The sequence below is a fragment of the Podarcis liolepis genome, assembly GCF_965112155.1.
Source record: "Podarcis liolepis genome assembly, chromosome: 5".
Classification (NCBI taxonomy): Eukaryota; Metazoa; Chordata; class Lepidosauria; order Squamata; family Lacertidae; genus Podarcis; species Podarcis liolepis.
This window is the reverse complement of record NC_139556.1, coordinates 74,314,284-74,341,346: the sequence shown is the minus strand read 5'-3', so window position 1 is coordinate 74,341,346 and position 27,063 is coordinate 74,314,284. Positions and strand designations below refer to the sequence as shown.

General features: G+C 41.5%; 1 protein-coding gene across 1 annotated transcript in view; it reads left to right on the top strand.

Moving 5' to 3' along the window:
- IRS1 (insulin receptor substrate 1) overlaps positions 1-10,694 on the top strand; it is a 50,774-nt gene extending 40,080 nt beyond the window's left edge. Inside the window, exon 2 of the mRNA XM_083506338.1 lies at positions 9,630-10,694. The gene's annotated coding sequence lies outside the window, so the exon portion shown is untranslated. The remainder of the gene's footprint in view (positions 1-9,629) is intronic.
- The last annotated feature ends 16,369 nt before the right edge of the window (positions 10,695-27,063 follow it).

Below are 27,063 nucleotides of genomic sequence, written 5' to 3'. Positions count from 1 at the left end.
AATAGTTTGCAACTGTTTATACAACCTCGTTTCACTATTTTGCAGTGGCCTCTATCCTAAGATGTTTTCATCAGTACAAACTGCACATGCTACTACTATAAATCAATTACTTTATTCAACACTTCAGTGGAGGAGAAGGTGATAAGCTCTCCCCACATAAGCCGAGCATGAGTAGATTGGACTAGATCACGTACAAGGCCCTGCTCCAACTCTATGAATCTTTGACATTTTGTATTTGTTTTTACACCTAAGAATCCTCTTTTCTAGATCTTTATATACCGTATTGGCCTGAATATAAGCCGCACCCACAAATAAGCCACACCTTTAAAATTGAAGGGGGGAATACCTGGGCTGCTTCCTTTGGGGGGGGGCAGCACACCACTTTGCCGGTGGCCTTCCCCCTCCTGTCCAGCAGCTCAGGGGAGGCTTGGTAGCGGTGGGCGGGCTAGCGCCGTTGCCCCACGCTCCCGGGCTGCTTCCGGGGGGTGGGGAGCCGCGCCACTTTGCTAGCGGTGTAAGGTCGTGAATATAAGCCACACTTTAACTTTTCACTGTCAGAATTTTGGGGAAAAGTGAGGCTTATATTCAAGTAGACACCTGCTTTTGAACACATGGTTATTTATAGCAAGGTTTCACCACCTTCTGTGCTATCATGCAGAATATGGTGTTTCCTGTCATGCATTGTGGCATCACGATGATGTTACAGGAGGACACATAGGCACCTGGTGCAGTTTTATGGGCAGGCAGAGGGCAAATGTAACTGGGGCAACTTGGATGCTGCAACAAATAGCAGATGTCAGAATTCTATATCAACATCAAAGTGGATCCGAAAATGCAGTCGGGCAGGAGAGATGGAGACTTGCTACAGTCCCGAGAAATGATGGAAATAAAGCAATAATGGGATATATTTGAGGTTACACTCATACCACATGGTTATCTGTGTGATGAGTCTTTGTTTTGTGTGATCAGTGAAGTGCCTGATATGAATACCAGATAGCATCAGTCATCCTAAACGGATGATGAAAATAAAGGGGAAATCAGTTTCAAGGATGCTGAGGGGTAATGCTGTTATTAATGCCCAATGTGTTTGGCCCATAAATGCCTTCCTCTGTGACATTTCTACAAAAAGATAGGACAACAGTTAATCATGCTTCCAAACAAACCACCCACCACCTTCGAAACACAATCTCAAAAGTCACATATTTGTAAGGCCCTCATTGTCATAATTCCCCTTATTAGTGACACTAAAAAATATTTCCTCTTCCATATATAAACATAAGAACTTAATGCTTCATTGTAAACAGCTCAAAGCCATCAGAACTAAAGAAGCCAGAGAAAAATATGGTGGTGGGGAGAGACTTTATTTGTGTGCCAAAACACACTGGGCATTAATAATAATATAAACTAACTCCTCCAGCATCTTTGGGATGGATTCTCCTTTATTGTAACTTCCATTGTATGTTTTCAGTTTTTCTGTGTGAGAGAGAGATTTTGGTTTTGAAGCATCCTAAGCTAGCATATCAACTTGTTGGTGATCCTTGCATTTCTAGAGGATGATTTGTGCCAGGGATTATGGCAGCCCAACATTTTGATATAAACATTGATGGGAGACTTGCCAGCTCAAGGTGTCTTGGCAAGTTGGGTGCTTTTTTTCTTTACTGTAAGGCTGAAAAGCATCTGCTTTGTACTGGAGTTCAAAGCATAGGTGGGAGGCAGGGCAACACTGCATATTTTTAATTGATGAGTAGTCTGCACCAAGTGGGTTGTCTGACGGCTGGTTTTAATAAGTTGTTTCATTTACAAGTTAATACTGTAAACATATGATATGACTTGTATGTGCTCTGGCAAGAATAGGTTCTAGTTACAATTAAGGAAATACCATTGTGAGTCTCCAGATGTTGTTGAACTCCAGCTCGCCTTAGCCCCAACCAAGCATGTTCAGCAGTCAGGAATGGTGGGACTTTCCCAACAACATCTGGAGGGCCACTGGTTGCCCACCCCTTCTTTAAATCACATGCCTTTTAGACTCTGAATTGTACGAAAGCATAATAAATTTTCTTTTTAAGGGGGGGCGACTGCCAATTTAATTAAATCATCCACCAGATGTGGAAGTTGAGCCTCTAAGCCCATTTGGGTAGCCAAGCAACATTTGGGAGCAGTGGTTGTGGAGGTATTTGACTTTTAGGAGGCACATGAAGGCAGTTCTTTTCACGGAAGTTTTTAAGGGTTGGTGTTTTAATTTGTTTTTAATATTTTTTTGAGAGCCACTCAGAGTGGCTGGGGCAACCCAGTTAGATTGTTGGTATGAAAGAAAGAAAGAAAGAAAGAAAGAAAGAAAGAAAGAAAGAGTACGGTAAGTAAGTGTATGGGAAGGTCTTAAGCAGGTTGAACAGAGAAGTCTTAAGGGAGCTTTTAACCACCTTTTTGATTGCTCAGAGTTCAGCTATCTATAGTTAGAAGCCTCTTTGAGGCTGTTTCTGGGGTGTGCGTTTTGAGAGCAGGACTTATGTGCATGACCTCTCTGCCTGAAGAGGACTTCTGTATTTGGATAATTAGTTTCCAGCGGCAAAAGCAAGGCAAACAGAAATGATGATGTATTTGATACATGTGTGTTTTTAGCTTGCTAATCTTGCACCTCACCAGTTTTCCACCCAACTCTTCCCACCTAATTTCCACCACCAAAAGTGAGAGATTCCGTTAATATCATTTTGTTAACGTTGCTTAACGCCACTAAATGATTTAGCAGGCAGATAGCTTTAACATACCTCTATTCAGTCATATTTGGTATGAGGAGCCAAAATCAAATGGGTTTTAATTTTATCCATGGCTGTATCCAAAACATTACCTGGGGCTCTGCAATATGTTTGTTGTTTTATCCCATCTGATTCAGACTCCGTTAGCTGTGTCCCCATGATTTAATGTTTTGATCAAAATTGGACTTGTGTCTGCTTGACCTTCATTAATTAAAGGGCTCCTCTAACTTTATATTTACTTCAAAATGTAAAATGTATTTATTTGTTAAATTTGTTCACGTCATCTATTGAAATGGAGGTTGCTAGTGCTTTTGAGAAAGTAGTGCAGAAACAGATACCGAAGTATACAATAACTGTAGGGAAAACGTGCACCAGCAAGTTCAACTCTTGCTGCGTGAGCTGATTAAGTAATTCCATGCTGCTTTCGAGGTTAATCCCACTGAAGTCCAAAATACCTTGATAGCTAAATCGAGAGGCCTGTATACTTCCACATCAGAGCGTCTTGCTTGAGCAAGAAAGGAACAGCTCATCCTGTTTCTGTGTAGGTCTTTGTATGATTTTTGAAGTTACTTACAGTGAATTATTTAAAAACATCTTAAATGATGACTCCTTTCCATCCCAATAGCAGATTAATTTCAGGATTCCAGGGGGCTGGACTAGATGACCCTTGGCATCCTTTCCAACTCTACATTTTTTACTTTTCTCCCTGGTTTGTACCCTGACTTCTGTGTTCAGCGACTTCCGCCTATCTCTTAACACTTAAGAGTACCACCTTCCTTTCTCCTCATAGTCTCACTCAGTAAACTCCTAAGGGCTTTAGTTTGTTCTTTTTACCTTTATACAAGGCCAGATTTAGAAAGAAATAGGCCACCTCTCAACTGAGAAAGTTTACTATATTAAGATATAATTGGGCATATCTCCCATCATCATATCCTATCCTATCCTTAACTCGGTGAGTCCGAGGAAAAGCTTCAGGGGTGCAAGATCTTTACACTTTACTACAGAAGGACAAATATACAGGTGGTGTTTACAAGTCTACTCAGATGCAAGTCCCATGCACCTCAGTTATCATTTCTCTCAGGTAGTTGTGTAGGATTGCAACCTGAATTGCTTTATAAGGGTGAGGGAATAGCAGACAACTAGTGACCATTGCACTTGGGAAGGGAAGAGAAGAGGATGTCATGATCCATGTAACCAGCAAAGCCAGAGGCTGCAGGGATACCAGAGGGGGAACCAGGTCTGGGCCAGAGCTCAGAGCTGTGGGAAATAGGGAGGCCATTGTGCCTGAGCAGGTTGGACAAGAACTCCCAGAGGAACCTCCCAGACCCCCAAGGCCTATAGGGACAGAGTCTGGACATCTCGTTGACTTCTTCCCTGGAGCCTGAAGAACCAGATATCTCTCATCACACATCACCAGGCCAGCAGCGCTGGGAGTGCACCAGGAGGGAGGCTATGGAATGAAAGAGGTGCCTGTCTTCAGGCCAGAGGGTTGGAGCCTGGAGAAGGTAGTCTGGAAACAGGGGCATGAAAGGCCTCAGTCTGCTCTCAAACTTTGTCAGAGGAAGTTGATCCATCAGAGCTGTCCAGCAACCTTGTTGGCCAGAACATAACAGTCGAGGATCATGAATGGGTTTAATTAATTTTTTAGGCTGCCAGATACAAGTGAATTCTGGGTACAAGGTTACTACTATGGTTTATTTTTACATTTTTATTTAATCTCTGCTCCAAGGAACTCATGGTGGCCACGGGAGGTCCTCTTTCCTTCCTAGCCACTTAGGAGGCAAGTTACTCCTCAGGAGAGCCATGGTGAGGGTCTGTGCTGGAAGAGGATTAACATGGTAGGCCTATGCTTAGGTGAGTGCTTGTATGCTTTCAGAGATCAGTCTGCTTCCCAGAGGCTTAGAGGAAATTGAGACCTACTTCAGAATAAATGGCAGCGCACGAGCTTCCTGGGTCTAGAAGTTATGACCTAATTGCTGAGCTTGGGTGGCCCATGGGAATCAGCCTGAGTAGGCAAGGAAGGAAAACAAAGTTGCTGCTGCTTATCTCTTGATTTGTAAGTGCATTTTCATCGTTTTGAAAAACGTTAGGTTTAAAGACACCTAGGAAGCATGTTCTTAGTTAGGCAAGAAGTAATGGGTGAATAAAACGTCGACACATTTCCAGTCTTTGGAAAAAGAAGATTCCACTTGATTTCGCCGCAAGTCTTGTTACAATGCCTATGTGAAAATTGTACCCTAGAATAGAATCGTAGAATCAGGAGCGTTGGAAGGGATGTTGAGGGCCATCTCGTCCAACCCCCTGCAATGCAGGCATCTCAACTACAGCATCCATGACAGATGGCCATCCAACCTCTGCTTAAAAACCTCCAAGGAAGGAGAGTCCACACTTTCCAAGCAAGTCCGTTCCACTTTCGAACAGCTCTTTCTGTCAGAAAGTTCATCCTGGTGTTTAGTTGGAATACCCATCAGGAGCTTGAATGGCTTGAGGAGACCTTTAAAGAAAAGGGCTTTAGGGTCTTTGTAGCTTTACAGATGAATGTGAATAAGTTTCTTCAGTAAACACTGTGAATATTTGTAATATTAAAGTGTAACTTCAATCGCACTATGTACATGACGTAAATGCCTTATATCCCTCTTGTTGAACAGCCTTGAAAAAGGGAAATGGTTTGCCAGCTGGATCATGCATTAGTGTTATCTTCATGTATTTTGCAGCAGATGTTGAGCAGAGACCACTTGTCAAAGGTAGCTTGTAGTATAAGATGCAAGTTAGGGCTCCCCCCCCCCCTTCAAGTACATTTTTCTTGCATTACCAATGTCTTCCATAAAGTCAGCCACAAAGCCATATTATTGGGGAATCCAGCTTGAAGCCTGTGGTGAGTAGGAAATGGATTAAACACAGGTTTTCCCTATTTTCAAGCTGCCAACAATGATGTCATTAATGTTAACGACCCTTACCACAACACACTGAAGTCAGAGAACCCTCTCTTAAAACTCCTGTCCTCTGCACAGTTTTACGCGTTGTTAAGGAAACACTGATCTTTGTTGATAAGAAACAATAGGGGTATCCAAACACTAACTTATGCTGGGAAAGACGCTCTGCTCCAAACTTACTCAACATCTTATACAATTCATTTACTATTAATGAGGAGAGAATTTTGATTTTTAAAAGATGGGAGTACTTCTAATCGTCTCAGAAGTTTTCGATTAGTTTCTTAGGCAGCATCCACTACATATTAGTAACATATCAAATGTCCACAAGGCAACACTATTTTGTATTGTATTTGTGAATCAGATCAGCTTAAATCATAGGGTGTTGCTGTACTGCAGTTTTTAAAAGCCCACATTAAAATCTTAGCAAAAGAAGATTTCCCCATATTTAGCATTCAGAAAGCAACACTATTTGGTGTTAAATGATAAACCTGTACGTGGGGGTGGCTCTCTAGAAAGAAGTGAACAATCTTATGTGTCAAGTTGCTAAAAAAAACACCCAACAGTATATTCATCTATTATATGTCAAGATATATAATAATATGGATTTATATACCACCCTAAAGCTATACCTGAGAATTACATGATTGCACATGCTAAATTCCTTTTTCAATGTTTTGTTATTTTTCTGTAAAAGTTGTGCTATGCAGTGGGAAATGTGCAAGAATCATGCCAAGGTTGCATCTCATGCTACTTCTCAGTTGCTTCATTTTCAGAAGTTGTTCTGTGTGTCTAGGCTTTAAACAGCATATTAATTGCCCAAGGATATTACTCTAGACCAGGGGTCAGCAAACCTTTTCAGCAGGGGGCCGGTCCACTTTCCCCAGACCTTGTGGGGGGGCCAGACTATATTTTTTTGGGGGGGGATGAACGAATTCCTATGCCCCACAAATAACCCAGAGATGCATTTTAAATAAAAGGACACATTCTACTCATGTAAAAACACGCTGATTCCAATTTAGAAGGCGATGGGGCCTGATCCGGGCCCCAGGCCTTAGTTTGTCTACCCGTGCAAATACCCTTAAGCAACTAGTGTGCTCTTTCTTCCATATTGGATTCTGCAAAAATACACAAACTGTTAACAATGGTGATTCGTCCATGATAAATTCTTGATTTCCCATGCAGAAATCTTGTGTTTATATATCACTAATAGACAATACCTTGCTATTCGTGCATGGGATACATGAACAGAGCATATCATCTTGAGCCGGCTGTAAAGTATTTTGGTAAATGTAGCAACGCTAAGCTCCTGCTCACAATGAGGCATGTTGCACACTCATTGCAAAAAAGGAGGTATTATATATAGACAGATAGAAGGGGTTGCAGAAGCAGAAGGGGTTGCCAATATTGTGATGTACATTGCGAATTTTAATTACAGATGAGACAAACCCATGGTTTCCTGTCCTGACCATGGGATCATTGAGAGATCGTGTGTGTGTGTGTGTGTGTGTGTTTGCTTGGTGGAGTCCTGTGTGTTTGCTTGGTGTTTTCTAAGTATTTACTTAGAAATAAAACCAAGCCAGTTACTGTTCTCAAGAATTTTCAGAACCCTGGACTTGCACAGAAATGCTATATGCATACTTATGCAGGACTAAACCAGCACCAGTTTCTTGGGGAATTTCAGGACAGTTTAAATACTCATAGTGACCAATGATATGCAGAGTACACAACTGACTGTTATTTGTATGGTGATAAACCTCAGAAATCACACATTTTTCTTGTTCTGCTTGTCCCCTCTCCACACACACATTTTACATAGAAAACAGCTTTTAACTCAGACAAAATATAGGGCCATGGATTAGTTTTAAGTGATGGCTAGTATAGACTTGAATGTTTGTTTCGTATTATATACTGATATATATTTAAAGCAGGTTATTCTTAAAGGACACTTACATTAAGAATCTAAATTTAAAAAAATATTTACTTTTATCCACCCTGGAGGGACGTTCCTCTTCTTTTCCAAGTACCTTCAGTCATGTTTGAAGAGAGGAAGTAGATGAGAGCAACATTAGCTGAAGTGTGGTGCTATATAAAACATCTCAGAGCAACAAGCTTTGTCCTGCGTAGCAGAGCTATACGTTTCACTCTCTGTTTCTGTGATTGTATAGCCATTGCAGGTTAGAGCATGTGACCATTCTGTTGGGTACAGTTTGTTCCTGCACTAAGCTTGTTCATTCAGCCATACTGGAAGGGAGCCAGATATGAAACGAAAAGCAAACCATGTACACCTAGCTCCTTCCCAGTTTAAATGAGGCAATTTCTTTCTTTGTTAACAAGCCTTTTAAATAAAATACGGCAGTACTACCTTAATTTTAGGCCCAACACAGTTTAAAGCTGTGAAGCTATGTTAAATTTCCTATAGATATTCCAGTTGGGATTTTTCTGTAGATTGGCAACAGGAGTTCAGAAGAAAGCTTGAAAGTATGTAAAAAGATCTGTGAGAGAATTCTCTGGGGTGTTACTCACAACATACCACACATTTGCAAGGAGAGGCTTCCTGTTCACGTGAAGGGCCATACAAAATAAATTTGGTTTCTTTGAGCAATTAGCGCATAAAGCACAGGCAATCTTTTCAGTCTTTCCACGTCTCTGTGGAAAGTCTCAACATTTTATTAAAGCGGAATAATGCTCTATTTCTATTTCTAGGAACAGTCTTTAAAATACATACAGGTACTCTTACACATCTAAGACTTGACGTAAGCAATTTGGTTTGTTCATTTGAGAATTGCAAAACGTTTAAAGGCAAATCATTCACTGCTGTTGACTCAAAACAAATTCAGCAGTTGTAGGAATTTTGATTCACATTTTTGCCAGACAGGTTTTGGGAAAGTCCTTCTAGCTCTGTGAAGGTTTGTAGGCATCAAAAAGCTGAGCTAACATAAGGAAGAATAATAACCAGGTACAGTACCAGAAAACACCTTTCTATCAGTGATTGTTTTGCCCTCTGGTTTAGAAGCAATGATCCATATTTGCATTTGTTATCCTTGGGTTCCTTGAGTTACACCACTCATCACGTCTAATGTGCACAAAAACACTACAATTATCCTTGGTGCTTAGCTTTGAATCTTACAAAACAAAATATCCCCCCATTCCTAGCCCTAGCCCAAACTATGCACTGGACCTGGAGTGCTCCTTCTGAATGCTGAAATACTCATTCTTTTGGCAGAATGGACTGAGATCCAGTGGGAACTCCTGCTGGAGGGAGGGAAGGCAATTTTCTCAGCCTCCTGTGCCTTCATTCCAGAAGGTTCTTCAGCCCCCAGAAAAGTTTTACAAGGGGCTGCAGGGGGGATGAGAAACTAGTGAAAATCATCTCTTTTCCTTTACTGTAGCAAGAGTGTCCTGTGAGTGAAGTTGTGTTCATGGAAATTCTGGCTCCGACCCTATGTAATAACATAACATGAGAGCTGATAGATGATTGGATGTCTGGCCAATTGTAGCGTGTACTTGTAACAGAAGAGCCAACTACCTGTTATGTATAGTTCCATTATTATTGCACTCTGAAAATGTGTTGTTGTTTTTAATGGATAAAGGCATCTGCAAGTGATGTTAGCTTGGGTGGAGATTGGATGAGGTAGGTTGAGAAGACAAAGAGGGTATTTCACACTTGGAATTCCCAGTCCTTTGCCCTTCCCCTAAGCCATTTTCTCTTTGTCCCTCCCTGACCAAGATCTCCTTTACCTGTTCAAACAGCCCTCCAAGAAAGAATCATGGAATGACATGCATGTAATATGTAGACCTTTATTCAGAATGGTCATTTTTGCAGATGCCCTTATAGCTGCAAAAGATTTATGAGCATTGCATCAGCTTTTATTGTTAATCTTTGCTTATGGCACTAGATGTTTTAAAATATTGTTTACATGAACTTTCTTTCTTTTATTCTCAGATCGATGACCTATACAACCTCAGAATATCCTTCTTGGAACTCATGAGTATCCAGACTCTGTTTTGTGTATCACAACTAGGACCTCACATCTTCTTCCCCAGTAGATGGGTACGATGCATCCAGTTCAATTTGTTTACTTTACACAAACCTCAGGAGTTAGTTGACTGAACTGCACATTCTTCTTTTACTTCTTCTTATTCTTTTTTTTCTTTTGTGCCAAGCAAAAGCACTGTGACACCTGGACAATGAGTCTATGATTACTTACTCCTCTACCATAAAGACTTAGCTGGCTACAGTGAACTCATGTGCCCACTTTAAAATGATGAGAATGGGCATGCTACTAGCTCATTTACATAAGACATGACATTTTAATTTGCTGCTGAAAAACCTGTACGACAAATCATCAGTGTAAATTATTACATACAAACTGTTAATGTTGGTTGAAGAGTATTAAATATTTAACATAGGTTTTTGATTTATACATGTACTTTTTTAATTAAAAATGTAACTTTTCCTACAGCACATCTTTTTTTGATGTGGAACTGAGGTATACTATATTCTGTTGTAAACAGAGTGGGGTTGGGGTGGGGGAAACTGTTAAAAAACAAGGCGATTTAAGAATAGAGTAGGGTACTATTCTTTTTAAGATTGTAATTCAGAATATAATATAATATGGATCAATGGGCCCGTGGATCTGGATTGTACAGTCATATTTACCAATCTAATGATTTGTAAGATAACCCTGTGACTGAGCTGAATTCTTTCAAAAATAAAATAATATTTTGTATTGTTCCTGTAAAACATTAGGCTGTATTAATGAAAAGGCAAATGAACTGTGCATGGTATTTACAAGTGTGGGTTTTAAAATTGTTGGTTGCACAGGAACTTTGAAAACATCAGAAAAACAAATCTAAGTCTTCCATTGTATATATATATAGAAGAAGAAGAAATGAAACTTGGGCGAACTCTTTAAATCAAAATATCCCTGGAATGAAATACGTGGGTGTTTGTAAATTCTGGAAATCTCTTTCTATACATAATAAACTAGATACCGTTTTATCTTTATTTCTCTTACTTACTTTGTTCCCCACCCCCCTAAAAACGTATCCCTGTACTTAATGCATATATTAAGGTATCTTCACATTCTCTGTGGTGGGGTCAGGTCCTTACTTTATAATCGATATTTTGAATGTACTTGTGTAATGAGATCTCTCAATAGAAAAACCACATCTCTATAGAATTTCACTCATACTTTGGAATTTATGTTTACTCACTGCCTGATAGATTGAGGTCCTTTTCTTTTCCATTAACTGATAATTTTGAAATGTCTTCCATGTTAGGAAGACCTTCCCATAACTTTAAAAAGCAAGAATTGTGCCAGCATATTCATTTTCCTTTTTGTACTCTTGAGAGTCAAAGGTAATTCTTCTGCTGTCTATTGCACTGTCTTGTATATCCAGTTTATTTCACTGTTTTGTATATCAGTCTGCGATCCTGTGGCTATCTACATCGAGCTAAGTCCTATGAGTTTAGTGGGACATGCTCTTATGTAACAGTGTTTAGGAAAGCAGCCTTAATTTCCCTTTTATCACTGAAACAGAAAACTATTGTGCTGATTATTTTATTTTCACAGTGAACTACCCTCAGGTCTCATAGGTTGTTATACCACAAGAATAGGAGCAACAAGCGAATTGGATGTGAATTGAATCCAGTTTGAAAATCTAAGATAGATGAACCTTAATAGAGATACTGTAAAAATAGCATTTACGGAGCATATTGATTGAGATTCACTTTCTGCTAATGTAGCACCCAGGAAACAAGTTGGAACATTTTTTGATCCTTAGACTTTGGACATAACCCAGTCTTTGCAAACTATAGCTCCTAATTATTTGAATAGGGCATGCACAGGAAACCTTTATGGTAGATTGATTCCCTTCTTTAACCTGCTATCCTCTCCCCCCACACCCCTAGCCATAATTCGGGCCTCAGATGTTTTCAGCAGTGTTCCCCACTGGTAATTTCTGAAGTGCAACTATACCGAATTTCAGCAGTAAGAATACACATACTACAAAGAGCAATGGGTTTATTTATTTTGCCATGACTCTCCAGATGGCAACATTCTGCTTCATCAGGGTATGCCCTCATTTTTGAAAAATATTTACACAACTGTATGCATTTCTGGAGGCCTCACCTATTAGCACCTTGCAACACGTCATCAGAATCCGTGGGGTGGAAAAGTTCCAACAGAAATCTGGAATACCAAACATTGCACATCCTGTAACCTTGGAGTTCTCAACTTTTTTTGGGAAGCTGTAATGAGCACCAAGGAATGCCCATTCCACAGAGGAAAATCTGATGTTCAGAACAACCCCCCCCCCTCAAAACGTACCCACTCCAAAACCAAAAAGGAGACAGCCAAAAAGCAGGTAACACCCCCAAAACTTGCATAACACTCCCAAGCAAAACTAGGCAAGGCATCCACAAACAAAAGAAAAGAAGAACCAAACAATACATAAGTAAACGCTGCAACCAAACAATCTCTACCAAAAGCAGTTATAAAACACCAGTCAGAGGCATTCGGGGGAAAGCGAAGTAAGGTGTTGTGTCTGGACGCTTTCATTTGGCTTTTGAGCCAGCCCACCACCACCCATGTTTTAAACAAAGTTTTCTAACCCCCCATTCTTAAAAAACCTGGGAGGGGCATGATACCTTGATGGATGCTAAGAGGGATATCTGAGGACACTGCTGTCTATGGACATCATACCAGGGACCCAAGATACAGTGGTACCTCGGGTTACAGACGCTTCAGGTTACAGACTCCACCAACCCAGAAATAGTACCTCGTGTTAAGAAGTTTGCTTCAGGATGAGAACAGAAATTGCGCGCCGGCAGTGGGAGGCCCCATTAGGTAAAGTGGTACCTCAGGTTAAGAACAGTTTCAGGTTAATAACAGACCTCCGGAACGAATTAAGTTCTTAACCCGAGGTACCACTGTACTCCATGTAGCTATGGTTTCTCCCTAAAGTGTGGTCTGGTGTTCTCCAGATGTTTTGGACTACAACTCCCATCCTTCAAGTAGCTCTGTTAGCCTCCAAGCCTATCACTTGATACACATACAGGATGAGCTTTCAACAGTCAAGCCCTATAATACAACATTCTTCCAGTTGGAAGGAATGTAACCACAGTAACTTCCAGAAGAGCAGTGTACAGTGGTACCTTGGGTTAAGTACTTAATTCTTTCCGGAGGCCCATTCTTAACATGAAACTGTTCTTAACCTGAAGCACCACTTTAGCTAATGGGGATTCCCGCTGCCGCTGTGCCGCCGGAGCACGATTTCTGTTCTCATCCTGAAGCAAAGTTCTTAACCTGAGATACTATTTCTGGGTTAGCGGAGTCTGTAACCTGAAGCGTATGTAACCTGAAGCGTAAGTAACCTGAAGCGTATGTAACCTGAGGTACCACTGTATCTCTGGTGCATATCTGATTGAACACCACTTGTTGGGTGGAGACTGCCATTAAACCACCTTATTGATTGCTTCAAAAATGAAAGTGGGGATACATCAGCCATAATGCTGTCAACATAGAATGAAAAAAGGCTGGCATTTCTATCCTTCACAATTTTGCTTTTAACCACAGCAACTTTGATCCCAAAAGCTATGGGAATAAACACAAACATTTGCCATATGCCAGCCTTACGAAGAAAACTAGCATTTGGGGGTGGGGAGGAATACCTTTTAAAAAACCCCACAATTGCATCTCAGTGTCAATAGGCCACCAGTCTTTTCATCATTTAAGAACCTCTTTTTTAAAGTGTAGCTATCATCTGAAACTTGTGGAAGCATCTCTGGGGCATTTCCAGAAAACCACTACCAACCATGGTCTGGTGTGAACTGTTTTACTCTTAGAACATCAGCCTATCTGCACAATCCAGGAACCGCAAGACACATTCCAAAATCCAGCAGGCATGGACAGAGGTAAAACAGAAGCTGCTCTGAGAAAAATATCTGCAACTACATCTTGGCACATTTAACAAGAGTCTTTGCCATGGAATGCTATCACTGTCCCAGAGTTAGAAACTATAGTAAAACTGTAGCTGGTGACCATGGGATCTGGGTTGCTTTTCTTTTTGCTTATGTTTGATTACCAGAACCATATCTTGAACCATATCTACGGAAATCTTTACCAATAATAAATTAAGGATCATGGGTTTGCTCCTCTAATAAGTGTACTGACATGCTAAGAATATGAACATAAGATTTGGTGTTGTAGAAGAATGTTTGCTGATGAGAAGTATCTTTTCCCGTTAAGTGGATTTCATTTTTACAAAATATTAGTTTAGGTTTATATTTGGCAACAAACCACTTGCAGCATGTGTTGTGGTAGCAATGAATGCCGTTGATACCTTTGTTAACAGATCTAGCACCAAGCTATAATGTCCAAAGTGCAGAAGGATGTCCAAAGTGCTCCAAACTTTAGTTAGAGATGTTCTAGAGCAACATTACATTTTCACAATCTCCTTATGATTATTAGGGAAGAAGAAGTTCCCCCCACCCTTTGCAGCTGTGGTAAGACTACAGTCAGATAGTTGTTTATTTCCTTGACAGCTGATGGGAGGGTGTTCCACAGGGCGGGCGCCAGTACTGAGAAGGCCCTCTGCCTGGTTCCCTGTAATTTCGCTTCTTGCAGTGAGGGAACCGCCTGAAGGCCCTTGGCACTGGACAGTGTCTGGGCTGAACGATGGGGATGGAAACACTCCTTCAGGTATACTGGGATGAGGCCGTTTAGGGCTTTAAAGGTCATCAACACTTTGAATTGTGCTCGGAAATGTACTGGGAGCCAATGTAGGTCTTTCAGGACTGGTTGTATATGATCTCAGCGGCCACTCCCAGTCACCAGTCTAGTTGCCGCATTCTGGATTAGTTTCCAGGTCACCTTCAAAGGTAGCCCCACATAGAGCACATTGCAGTAATCTAAGCAGGAGATAACCAGAGCATGCACAACTCTGGCAAGACACTCCGCAGGCAGGTAGGGTCTCAGCCTGCGTACCAGATGGAGCTGGTAGACAGCTGCCCTGGATGCAGAATTGACCTGTGCCTCCGTGGACAGCTGTGAGTCCAAAATGACTTCCAGGCTGCACACCTGGTCCTTCAGGGGCACAGTTACCCCATTCAGGGCCAGGGCGGCCCCCCTTCTCCCCCTGTCCCCCTAAAACAGTACTTCTGTCTTGTCAGGCTTCAACCTCAATCTGTTAGCCTGGAAACCGAAGACTAGGCCATCAAGGAAAGAGGCGCTAGTCTAGCTCATTTATTTGCCTGCTGTACTGTTTTATATTGTTGCTTTTAATTTATAGGGAGCTTTTAACATACAGAAACATTTTAAAATGTGATTGCCTGCATGCAGTCTGAAGAGGTGCTGTTCTGCTGCATGTGTTGACTAGGCCTTGTTCCAAGTAAACTTGCAGGGTCAGGCTGTACAGATGTTGGTTAATGATTATGTCTTCACAACTGTTGGGTTGTTGTTTTTTGTAAGATTCTTTGGACTATGTTCATTCAGATGGTGAGGAGAGCAGTTCTAGCCAACCTTCAAAATTTACCTCTGGAAAAATTCTCAGGAATTATTTTGCTTCCATTGCTTGTGTGGAAAGCTATAGCTATGTATGGAAAATGATACTTTAAAGTACTAAACTGTTCCTAGGCAAATTCTTCCAGTCTTTCATATGCTGCTTTTATAAATAGTTCTTAAATTGTGTTATTTAAATCACTAATTTTGATAAATGTTCTCAATTAAACACTACGGAATCTGACAGCTATACATAGAGTGATATCCTATGTATCATATCAGCCTGGGCATAGACAAGGGGGGTGCGGACAGAGGGGCAGCTGCCCCCTCTAAATCAAGTAAATAAATAAAAATACTTAACTGACCAATCACATCTCAGATAGCTCTGTTCTCTCCCCCCCCCCAACATTGATCCTGCCCCCTCTAATATAAATCCTGGCTACACCTATGCATATCAGTCATATCCGAGTAGTCAGGATAGATTCACTGTAATCTATGGATTTAAAGAATTTGGCTCTGCTCTGGGTATGATTTGGTTAGATATCATCCATTGTTTCCATTATTGTGTTGCTTGGTGTAGCAGTATTAAGCTATTGTTTCAGCCAGTACAGTGGTACCTCGGGTTACATACGCTACAGGTTACATATGCTTCAGGTTACAGACTCCACTAACCCAGAAATAGTACCTCGAGTTAAGAACTTTGCTTCAGGATGAGAACAGAAATCGTGCTCCAGCGGCGCAGCGGCAGCAGCAGGAGGCCCCATTAGCTAAAGTGGTGCTACAGGTTAAGAACAGTTTCAGGTTAAGAATGGACCTCCGGAACGAATTAAGTACTTAACCCGAGGTACCACTGTATTAGAATGTGGTCCATCAAGGAGGTCCTTGGTTTTGTTCATCTTTTGCTGTTCTCTTTTCTTAAATGTTTGTTATATATGCATTGAAAACATTTGCATCCCTCCCTTAACTCAAAGATATCAGAGCGGGGATGTTATAATGTTGTATTGTGGGAATATACAGGCACGCCTCGTTTTATTGCACTTTGCAGATATTGCTCCTTACGAGGAGACGGTAGCAACTGCAGGCAGCCCGGCCACTTCCAGGGAAGGGAAGCCCCCTCCCCCTTCCCCCGGCTACAGGAGTGGAGCTGGCTAGGGCTGGAGCCAGGTTATAACATGCCTGCCCCTGCAGCCATGCAGGGCCTGGTTTAATAGTACAGTATAAGTACAGTGGTACCTCGGGTTACAGACGTTTCAGGTTACAGACTTCGCTAACCCAGAAATAGTACCTCAGGTTAAGAACTTTGCTTCAGGATGAGAACAGAAATTGCGTGGCAGCAGTGGGAGGCCCCATTAGCTAAAGTGGTACCTCAGGTTAAGAACAGTTTCAGGTTAAGAACGGACCTCCAGAACGAATTAAGTTCTTAACCCGAGGTACCACTGTATAAGTTTCATATGGGAAACAAAAAATAATAATTGTGTGACTTGCTTTATTTTGATATTTGCTTTATTGCAGTGGTCTGGAACCAAACCCACAATATCTCTGAGGTATGCCTGTGCTGAACCACACCTGTTTATTGGAAACCAAGTGAACATGGGTTACTAGAATTCTATATCAGGCAACCGTTACATTGGATTCCCAGAATGCATGAAGCACTTTGCAGAAAATGTAAATGCTTCCAGCTTATAAGTTCTTTCTCTCCTCCTCCTCCTCCTCTATCTTCTTCTTCTTTGTTGTTTAGTCATTTAGTCGTGTCCAACTCTTCGTGACCCCATGGACCAGAGCATACCAGGCACTCCTGTCTTCCACTGCCTCCCGCAGCTTGGTCAAACTCATGCTGGTAGCTTCGAGAACAGTGTCCAACCATCTCATCCTCTGTCATCCTCTTCTCCTTGTGCCCTCCATCTTTCCCAACATCAGAGTCTTTTCCAGAGAGTCTTCTCTTCTCATGAGGTGACCATAGTACTGGAGTCTCAGCTTCAGGATCTGTCCTTCCAGTGAGCACTCAGAGCTGATTTCCTTAAGAATGGATAGGTTTGATCTTCTTGCAATCCATGGGACTCTCAAGAGTCTCCTCCAGCACCATATTTCAAAAGCATCAATTCTTCGGCGATCAGCCTTCTTTACGGTCCAGCTCTCTTCTTTAATTTCTCTTCTTTAATTTCAGCCAAAGCTAATATGTTTGATGAGATGATCAGAAGTTAACATAAGTGTTTTTCCAAGTCATTTCCCCTCGTTAATTCATCTCAAAATGTGCTTAGGATTGTGTATCAGTGATTTAAGTGGCTGCACAATTCATCATCCCGGTGTGATCTCATTCGTTTGCCATCCAAACAACTCCCAGATGTACATTTAGAGGGATATGGTCACATCCACAATATATCAAAAGTAATGCAAAGCAAAAGTGGCTGATTACCTCAGTGAATGTACAATGAAAACAGGACAAAATGAATTTACTATTGGGATTCTCTATTGACTAGAATAAAGTCAGTCACATAAATGTCCTTATTCGCCATGTAGTAGGACCCTGTTGAAGCCCATCATTTGGCTTGATATTTAGAAATATCCTCAAAACACATGCCGCATTCCCATGGTCTATGGGACACAGCAGCTGGGGGAAATTCCTCAAATACTGAACAATGTTAAAAGGTGACAGGAATGTAGGCTGCCAGTTGTACACCATACCTGTTTCAGCAAAAGTCATGCTTAATGTTTAATTAAAAACGCTGAAGACAAGGAAGACATTTTGCCTTCTGAGCATAGCCTTTTATCAAATCTGTTTGGCAGAAATTCAAAACAAAGTGCATCATGCTGGAGTTATGTGATGAATCCTTTGATAATCATGTTCTGCTTCTGACTAGGATCATGAATTAGGTACTTCTATTCCTTGGGATACTGCTTTTATCCCTACTTGCATCTGACGAAATGTACTCTAGTCCATGAAAACTTGGCATTTCATTTGTCCTTCAGATATCATTTAACTTTGGTTTCCTAAAGCTCTAGAAAACAAGAAAGGGGCAAGGATCTTACGCACACATGAACTCCAACTTTTTGTTTCGAACCTGCTTTGCTTACCTAGTGGTAAGTTTGCTACTAAGTACAGTGGTACCTCGGGTTAAGTACTTAATTCGTTCTGGAGGTCTGTACTTAACCTGAAACTGTTCTTAACCTGAAGCACCACTTTAGCTAATGGGGCCTCCTGCTGCCGCTGTGCCACTGGAGCACGATTTCTGTTCTCATCCTGAAGCAAAGTTCTTAACCCAAGGTACTATTTCTGGGTTAGCGGAGTCTGTAACCTGAAGCGTATGTAACCTGAAGCGTATGTAACCCGAGGTACCACTGTAGTGGGGCTGGTCCAGATGCTAAAATGATACATTTGTTAAAAGACTTTGAAGTATTACTAATGTCCATTCCTGCGGGTGGTGTTTGCTGGTGAATATTTTTATATGAAGTCATCCGCACAAGGGAAGCATCATGTAGGAAAGGAAAATGATTTATTGTAAACATATGACAGCCCAGTATCTGCTGCAGTCACTTTCAAATAACTTTTTGGGGCTCTGTGGCGTATAGTTTTACTGCAATAATCTGTCTAGTAATAAACCATGAATGGTCAGTGTCCACAACTGAACTTTGGACACTGGTTTATTACTAGGCAGATTATAGCAGTAATGAAAATGGAGATGTCATTTGCCTTTGATCAGTTTCCCATTACTAAATTTTGGAGAAAACATCGAGAAGGGAAGCTACACTGTACTTTCAAAATCTATCCACATCATCTAGCCAGACAATTATTTTTTAGAAGAATGGGTTTATTTAAGGAAGATTTGTAAAAACACGAGTTTTCTGAAAGAGTGGAGATGGTTTTAGCAGTACTCTTGTTAGTTGCGGCTTCCAGTATGTGGTATTTATGATCTAGGATATAGGCAAAACATCTTCGTTGCATGCAGAAGGTCCCAGATTCAATCTCTTAGAGACACCTAAGAGATGTCTGGAGAGCTTTGGCCAATCTGTGTAGACAATAAACTCTAAACTAGATGGACTAGTGGTCTGATTTGGGATAAAGCTGCTTCTTAGATTCCTATGTCCCCAAAATCTGGCAACCATTCTTTTTTCAAAAGTCAGCAGTCCCATTAAGTATATCATGTGACTATCTACACTGCAAATGTAAAATTCACATCACTGTAGTAGCTTTCCCAAAATGTCTCAGGATTTATAGTTTGATCAGTTGGTGTTAGCAATTATTATGGTCATTCACAGAACAATACTCTCTAGGGTTTTCCTAGGCATGACGATGACATCCAGCCATCATACCTTAGAAATGCAAGCCCTACAGGTTTTAAAAACAAACAAACAAACAAACAAACAAACAAACAAACAAACAAACCTCAAAACAGTTTACAAAAGGACAAAGCAAGAAAATAAAGAAAAATGTACAGCAATACAGTGGTACCTCAGGTTACATATGCTTCAGGTTACATATGCTTCAGGTTACAGACTCCACTAACCCAGAAATAGTGCTTCAGGTTAAGAACTTTGCTTCAGGATGAGAACAGAAATCGTGCTCTGGCGGCGCAGCAGCAGCAGGAGGCCCCATTAGCTAAAGTGGTGCTTCAGGTTAAGAACAGTTTCAGGTTAAGTACGGACCTCCGGAACGAATTAAGTACTTAACCCGAGGTACCACTGTAGTTTGAAACATACAAAAAGTTAGAATACTAAAATGGGTTAAAATTCACATCAACTAAGATCTGAGTGGGCTAGTGATAAGCCCCCTGTGGTCTTAGAGAAGAAATAACACCCAGTATCACTCTGTAGAATCACCCGTGCTATGATTAGTTGTCCCTGAATTAAGAAATCCTATGCTAAATGTTAACAAGGATACAAGTTTTGCTGTAAAAATAGGCAGTAGTCAAAGACTATAGGAGATGTTGATAAGCAACGTTGCCATAGGATGAGATGGTTTATATCCCAATAATGGAAAGCCAAACTGCAATAATTTGCTTATAGATGAAGGTTCTGGAGAAACATCACCATGCTTTTTACCCGACAATACTTTGGGCCTCAGTCACCCTTGGCCAAATATGTGGAAATTATTTGACCCCAAAGGCACCAAGAATATGTGAAATTATTTGGTTTTAACAACAACAAACAAACAAACAACAACAAGCAATCTTTCCCAGCTGTTCAGTAGAACAGAAGAGCTATTCATTTAAGCAAACAGAAGTCCTGGATGATGTTTCTGCTGGTACAGTTAGGCTATATGAATGATCTTCAAGCTGCATCTGAAGTCCTTGGTTTACAGTAAAGTACATACAGTACAATGCTCATGGAAGCAAAACCAAACACCCAACTATTTACCTTAGGATTCTTCATCACAGGCCATTGTTAAAGTGGCATTAAAGTGGCATTATAACAACAATGTGGGGCACAGGTGGCACTGTGATCTAAACCGCGAAGCCTCTTGGGCTTGCCGATCATAAGGTCGGCAGTTCAAATCTGTGTGACGGGGTGAGCTCCTGTTGCTTTGTCCCAGCTCCTGCCAACCTAGCAGTTCGAAAACATACCAGCGTGTGTATATAAATAAATAGGTACCATTGTGGTGGGAAGGTAAACAGTGTTTCCATGCGCTCTGGCACTCGCCACAGTGTTCTGTGCACCACAAGCGGTTTAGTCATGCTGGCCACATGACCCGGAAAGCTGTCTGTGGACAAACACTGGCTCCCTCTGCCTGAAAGAGGAGATGAGCGCTACACCCCATAGTCGAATTCGACTGGACTTAACCATCCAGGGGTCCTTTACCTTTACCATAACAACAATGCCACACTCCTGATATTTTCCCTCAACAAACAACACCCCGATACCTGTGGAAGGTTTGAGGCAAAATTTGACTCAGTTTCTGCATTGATCATTGTTCCTGCCTGTGACATGTCAGATGGGTTGACATAGTTGTGGTGAGGCTGAGGGCGTGTGAATATACTTAGGTAGGTGTCTGAATCCAGCTGAGATTAGCAGGATCGTTTCAACCTTCTATGGAGAAACTATTGTCCCACTCTAATAAAGTAATAGATGTTTCAGAAGTGCTTTGAAGTCCTTCCAGCTTCTTCACAGCACTGTGAAATCTGATACTTTCGGCTTTTAAGCAGTCTGTGAAAGTACAAAACTGTAGTACATGTGGAATTCATTCACTGACTTCCAAGCTGAAGGAGGGGTGGAAGGAGGCAATGGTGTTAGAAAATGTTTAAGAAAGGGGAGAGGGAGAGGAGAAGTCTTCAGTAAAATGTGGCATCTAATTGTCAACTTTGGCACACTCTCAAATGTGCAGCTTCCTGCACTTTTGAGGTAATGTGCGACTTTCCCCATGTAGCTTTCCTTTGAAATCTTCAAACTCTTTTGAAAGTTAAATGAAAGTAGATGAGAAACAGCAAAATGACGTGCTTTTATGAGGCATTCCATGGTTATAGCTTCTGCTGGATTGTAAGTTGCGTTTTTTCCCCTCCTTGTGATTCTGTCTTCACTTAGGCCTCTGTGTTAATGGCTTGTTACACAAGTGCTTCTTTTTGCCAGAAACGTAACAAAATCCCTTAAGTTATTCATGCCAGTGGGTAGGCTGGCAGGCACTGTTTGCCTAAAGCCTCAGCCCTGTAATCAAGGGTTTGCTTTTGGAAGGAAAGACTAGAGGATAATGAGATGTTTTCTTCTCCCTGAGATAGCAGAGTTTCTATCATCAGTATAGGCGAGGTGAAATCTAGCCAGAATAAAAGGACCTGGGCTTGGAGTGGCCTGCTTCTAGTCACCATTACGTTGCATCTAGCAATATGAAATATGTGCTGTATTGGATAGGCAACATGTGGAAAACCCACAGCTTGTTGGACACACATATGAGTATCGTGTGCAGCCCCCAAGTGCCCCAACTATTGCCATGTTTTCATTCGCTGCTGTTTTTACGGCTTGCCGCTACAGGGTTTCCTTCTTTGTCACCCCACACCGCCCCCTGGCATGTATTCCCCCAACTGTCCACCAACTGTTGCTTGTGGCCTTTGAGGCCCAAAAGGTTGCCCACACCCCTGGGATACAGTATTGGGTTAGATGTTCAAGCTAGATGATCAAGCTAGATGTTCAGCAACAAACCCATGTCCAGGAGCCTGGAGTGAAGGGAGTAGACTTTTGAGAGGCAAAGTGGTCTGTGGAATCATTCCCTAACCCACTACTTTCTCCCAGATATGTGCTTGCTATGACGGGGCGGGGGGGGGGAGTGGCTAGAACCAGCCTAGTCCAGCACAGAGTGGGGGAGTTCACATTCCAGCTCCTTTTCCCTTTGAAGCTTCGCTCTATCACAAAATTGAAATGATCCAACTGCAAAGTGGTCTTGATTAGGAGAGCATTCCGATGCCCAGCCTTTCCAAAGTTACTTTAAAATTGTTCGGCAGGCAGGGAGGAAACAGAAACCATCCATTCTTGGTTTAGATCTATCTGTACTTTTAACCCAAGAAATTTTGGATCTGAAAATGGAATTGTAACTTGTTGAGTTGCCGGGTCAGTTAAATCAGCTGCTTTACCTTTCTCTGTATGAACCCCTTGACTTTTACCCATTTAAAAAGTTTTGTGTGGAAGGCTTGTAAGTTTCAGGTGCTCAGTGAAATGGCAGAGCCACATCCTCAGATTACAGTGTCAAACACAGATGGGATGGTAGAGATGAGGCTTCAGTTATCTGGTAAGTAAGGACTAAAAAACCCAAAACGTAACACAAATAAATGGGAGTTTAGGATTCCCCCAAACTCCACCAGTCATGAAGCAACTTCAGCTACTGATATATTTTCACCCCCAATTCATCTTCCTTCAGTGTCCTAGGCTGTCTTTGCTCATTGGCATGACGGGAAACAGAAGGGAGATTGGAGAAAAACATGATTCCCTCATTATTTCCCTCGTGACCTTCTAATACCCCTTCTTCTCCAAGCTCAAATTGCTTCATGTTTATACCCTAAAGTCTTTGGTGAGAACCTGAACGTGGAGGGTGTTTTAGCTATGTCCAGGCATTTTGCTGTACATGTAAAATGTAAAGATGGGGACAGGGCAAGGGTGCACAACTTTACCCAATGACTGTTTGATTAAATGTGCTTAGGCTCTGCAGGGTTCCTGATCATGGCAAGAGCTTCTAAGTGCTTTCAATGAATGAATACTCAAAAACTCCTCAGACCTTTGCACTAAGTCTGTAACTGTCTGAAGAGCAGCCCACACACCCAGGGATGAGTGGAGGTGGTATGTGAGTCCCTGTTCTCATTTGTATACATGGGATGTTCAGGCTTATGTCTAGATACAGCTTTTAACATTCCTTGATGGGACACTTCTAGTGGACTGGAAAACTTATTTTGGTGCATTGCTTTCACCTCTACTCTAAGAAATAAAAAGTTGATTTGGAAGAGTAATTCCTCTTCCCTCTCCCTCAAAAAATGAAGACTTTGTTTATTTTTTAATTGATGGGTATAGGTAAGAGCTGTGAAAGAGAATCTTACAGTAAGCTCTGCCAGAGGATCCCTCCAATGTTAATGAGCAGACAAATTCATCTCAGGGAAACAATTTGCTGCTAAAAATAGATGCCAGCCTAACTGTAACTAAAATAATTGCAGATGTGGAGCTAGCCAGGCTTTTGATTTCTAAGGCTCAAGGAGATGAACCTGTTACAAATGGGTTTAAAACATACATATTTAAATGTGCCAACTGAGTCTGACTTGAAATTAATCCACTTTCAAGCTTCCATCAAACAGGGCTATACAATTCCCTGGATAATGTTCTTCATGTTTTCCAAAACCAACCAGCAGTCAGTTTACAGTTATGAGGCTGAAGGGAAAAACACCAAACATACCCTATTTATAGGACACTTAAACCAAACAGTGAGGAGACCAAATGTAAGATTTCTGACAGAGGCAATTAATAAATGCTGTGCTCCAACCTATTCCAGTTGGAAAGGTGTAGATGGTTTTTATATTGAGGACACCAGGCAGAGGTACCTTTTCAATATCCTGTAAACTCTGCTGACGTATTGCACATGTGTAGGGCCAGCCTTAGCATAAATAGCCTTGGGTAAGGAAAACCTTCATCACACACCCACAGTCACCCAGAAGGTTTACAGGGCCTAGTACCCTAGGTGTGATCTTTTTGGAGGGTTGGCACTACAACTGAGAAGGCCTGTTTCTGTGAGGTTTCTAGCAGGAATGTCCAACAGGGTCTCCCCTGCTGAATGCAAAGATTGATGTGGCCTACATAGGGGAGGTGGTCTGCTAGTCTCAAGCTGTTTAGGGCTATATATGGCAGTAATAAGACCCTGAACCTAGCTCACTAGCAAATAGCCAGCCAGATCTCTAAGCAGAACTGCAATACAGTATGTGCATTTACCTGTCCAGATGTGCTACTCAGTACCCTGACTGCAGCATTCTATGCAAATTTGTATTATCAGTACACTTAAAAATAATTAGCTTAATGAGTATAGCAGCACTCTACACAGTTTCAAGTATCCCTCTTGTTTTTCTCCAAATACTTTGAGGTACCTCCTTCCACAATATTCCTTGATATCTTCCTCGGTTTGACCTTGCAGAAACATCACTTTCTTGTATCCAGGAAATAAAACTTCATTTCCCCTCATTCTGTTCATGGATGACACATTTCCCTCCAGTTTTTGACCTGCTCCAGAAGGACCACAAATTTGAAATTAAATGCAAAAAGTCCTGAAGGTCGTCATGTGAGGGGAGAACAGCTGAATGGGGTTTATGGGACAAACAGGCTGCAAACACGGGAATCCTCTACAGGTAACCACAATGGATTTCTTACTGTACATACCTGCAGCTATTCCATTTCTTCAGAAAAAAGAGGTAAGCTTTTTCTAGTCTCCGCTTTCTCTTCTGTTTGCTTGCCCCAGTTATCAGACTCACACAGTGTATATATTTGTATTCCCATACGTTGGCCTCACAGGCAATTTCACAGATTTACTAATGGAGGCAAGTTTTTCCTCAATACACTTTCTTGGGAACTCTTGCTGAGAGATGTAAAAGCACTCCAGAAACTTGGTGAAAGACAAGAGGCAGGATTTTTGTGGCTCTTACCCAAACACACCTCAAAGTGCGTTTCAGACATCAAGAGTCACTCTTAGTTTACGGAAATTAGCTGATTTCACTTAGGTCAGGAACTATTTCGGAACTCTAGGCTGTTCCTTGAGGTTATGTATTTGTTTTCTAGCAATGCAATAGATGCCCATGTTAGGAAAAGTCATAGGGAAGTACCTGTCTTTTATGTTATTTGTGACAATCCCTAGTTTTTTTGAGGAAATGTATTTTTTTCTCTAAATGTATTTATTAATTAAATCTATATCCTGCCCTTCCTCCCAAAGGAGTCCAAGGCGGGAACACATCAGTATTACAATAATACCATTAAACTAAAGATCACTGCACCTCATTCTAGTACAATCAAGAAATAGAGTGTGTCATATATCTGGGCAATGGAGGGTTGGCTTTGTTCAAGAAAGGTTAAGGTGGGATATAAAGGCATTTCTTTTTGCCTTATTGCACTGTTGCCATACAAAAGTACACATAGTACATGGAAGCACTTTTAAAGACTGGCACCAGTTGTAATTTCTCCCTCAAAGAGAAGATACTTAGAGTATGGCAGGGCCAAAGTATACGTTACTATAAATACTGTTTGTTTGTTTTTGAAAAAATGTGTGCTAAAAATGGTCACTTATTTTAAGGTTAGTAGAGTTACAACTAGATGTGAGCAGAGTGGCTCTTATAGACATATGTGCTGGGACTGCCCGAGGATAGCAACCTATTGGTATACGATTTTAGGGGCGTGAGAATAATTACCATGTAGGACGTGACGCTTTCTCCAATGCTGGTGCTCCTGAATGGGCAATGAAAATGTGCTATACAAGCCTTGGATACCATCTGTGCTAGCAGTGGCTCGGATAGATGTTGCAAGGATCAGGAAAACAGCTGAGTTGACATTTGATGCCTGGCTACAGGGTCTGTGGCACATAGCCATGGCAGAGAAAGGGATGTTTGATAGAATCATAGAATCATAGAGTTGGAAGAGACCACAAGGGCCATCGAGTCCAACCCCCTGCCAAGCAGGAAACACCATCAGAGCACTCCTGACATATGGTTGTCAAGCCTCTGCTTAAAGACCTCCAAAGTAGGAGACTCCACCACACTCCTTGGCAGCAAATTCCACCGTCGAACAGCTCTTACTGTCAGGAAGTTCTTCCTAATGTTTAGGTGGAATCTTCTTTCTTGTAGTTTGGATCTATTGCTCCGTGTCCGCTTCTCTGGAGCAGCAGAAAACAACCTTTCTCCCTCCTCTATGTGACATCCTTTTATATATTGGAACATGGCTATCATATCACCCCTTAACCTCCTCTTCTCCAGGCTAAACATGCCCAGCTCCCTTAGCCATTCCTCATAAGGCATCGTTTCCAGGCCTTTGACCATTTTGGTTGCCCTCCTCTGGACACGTTCCAGTTTGTCAGTGTCCTTCTTGAATTGTGGTGCCCAGAACTGGACACAGTACTCTAGGTGAGGTCTGACCAGATATGCAATTGGCAAAGGGTAAAGCAAAGGCAACGGACTACTCTGCAACTTTGAATCTATTTGTGAGATGCAGAAGGGAGGTCTGATCAGTGATGTGCATTTCTTAAACTCTGGGGACAGGGATAAGAACTGGCCTAGAAGAAAAAAGGATGCATGGTATTAAGATGCAATAACATTCCTTCAGACCACAGCAGTGGATCAAGGCCTTGCACCAGTTTCCCACCAAGAAATGACACACACACCTGGGGTTGCTATTTGCTCACTTTCTGCTTGTAAATAGAAACAATGAAGGAAGGTTTTGGAAGCA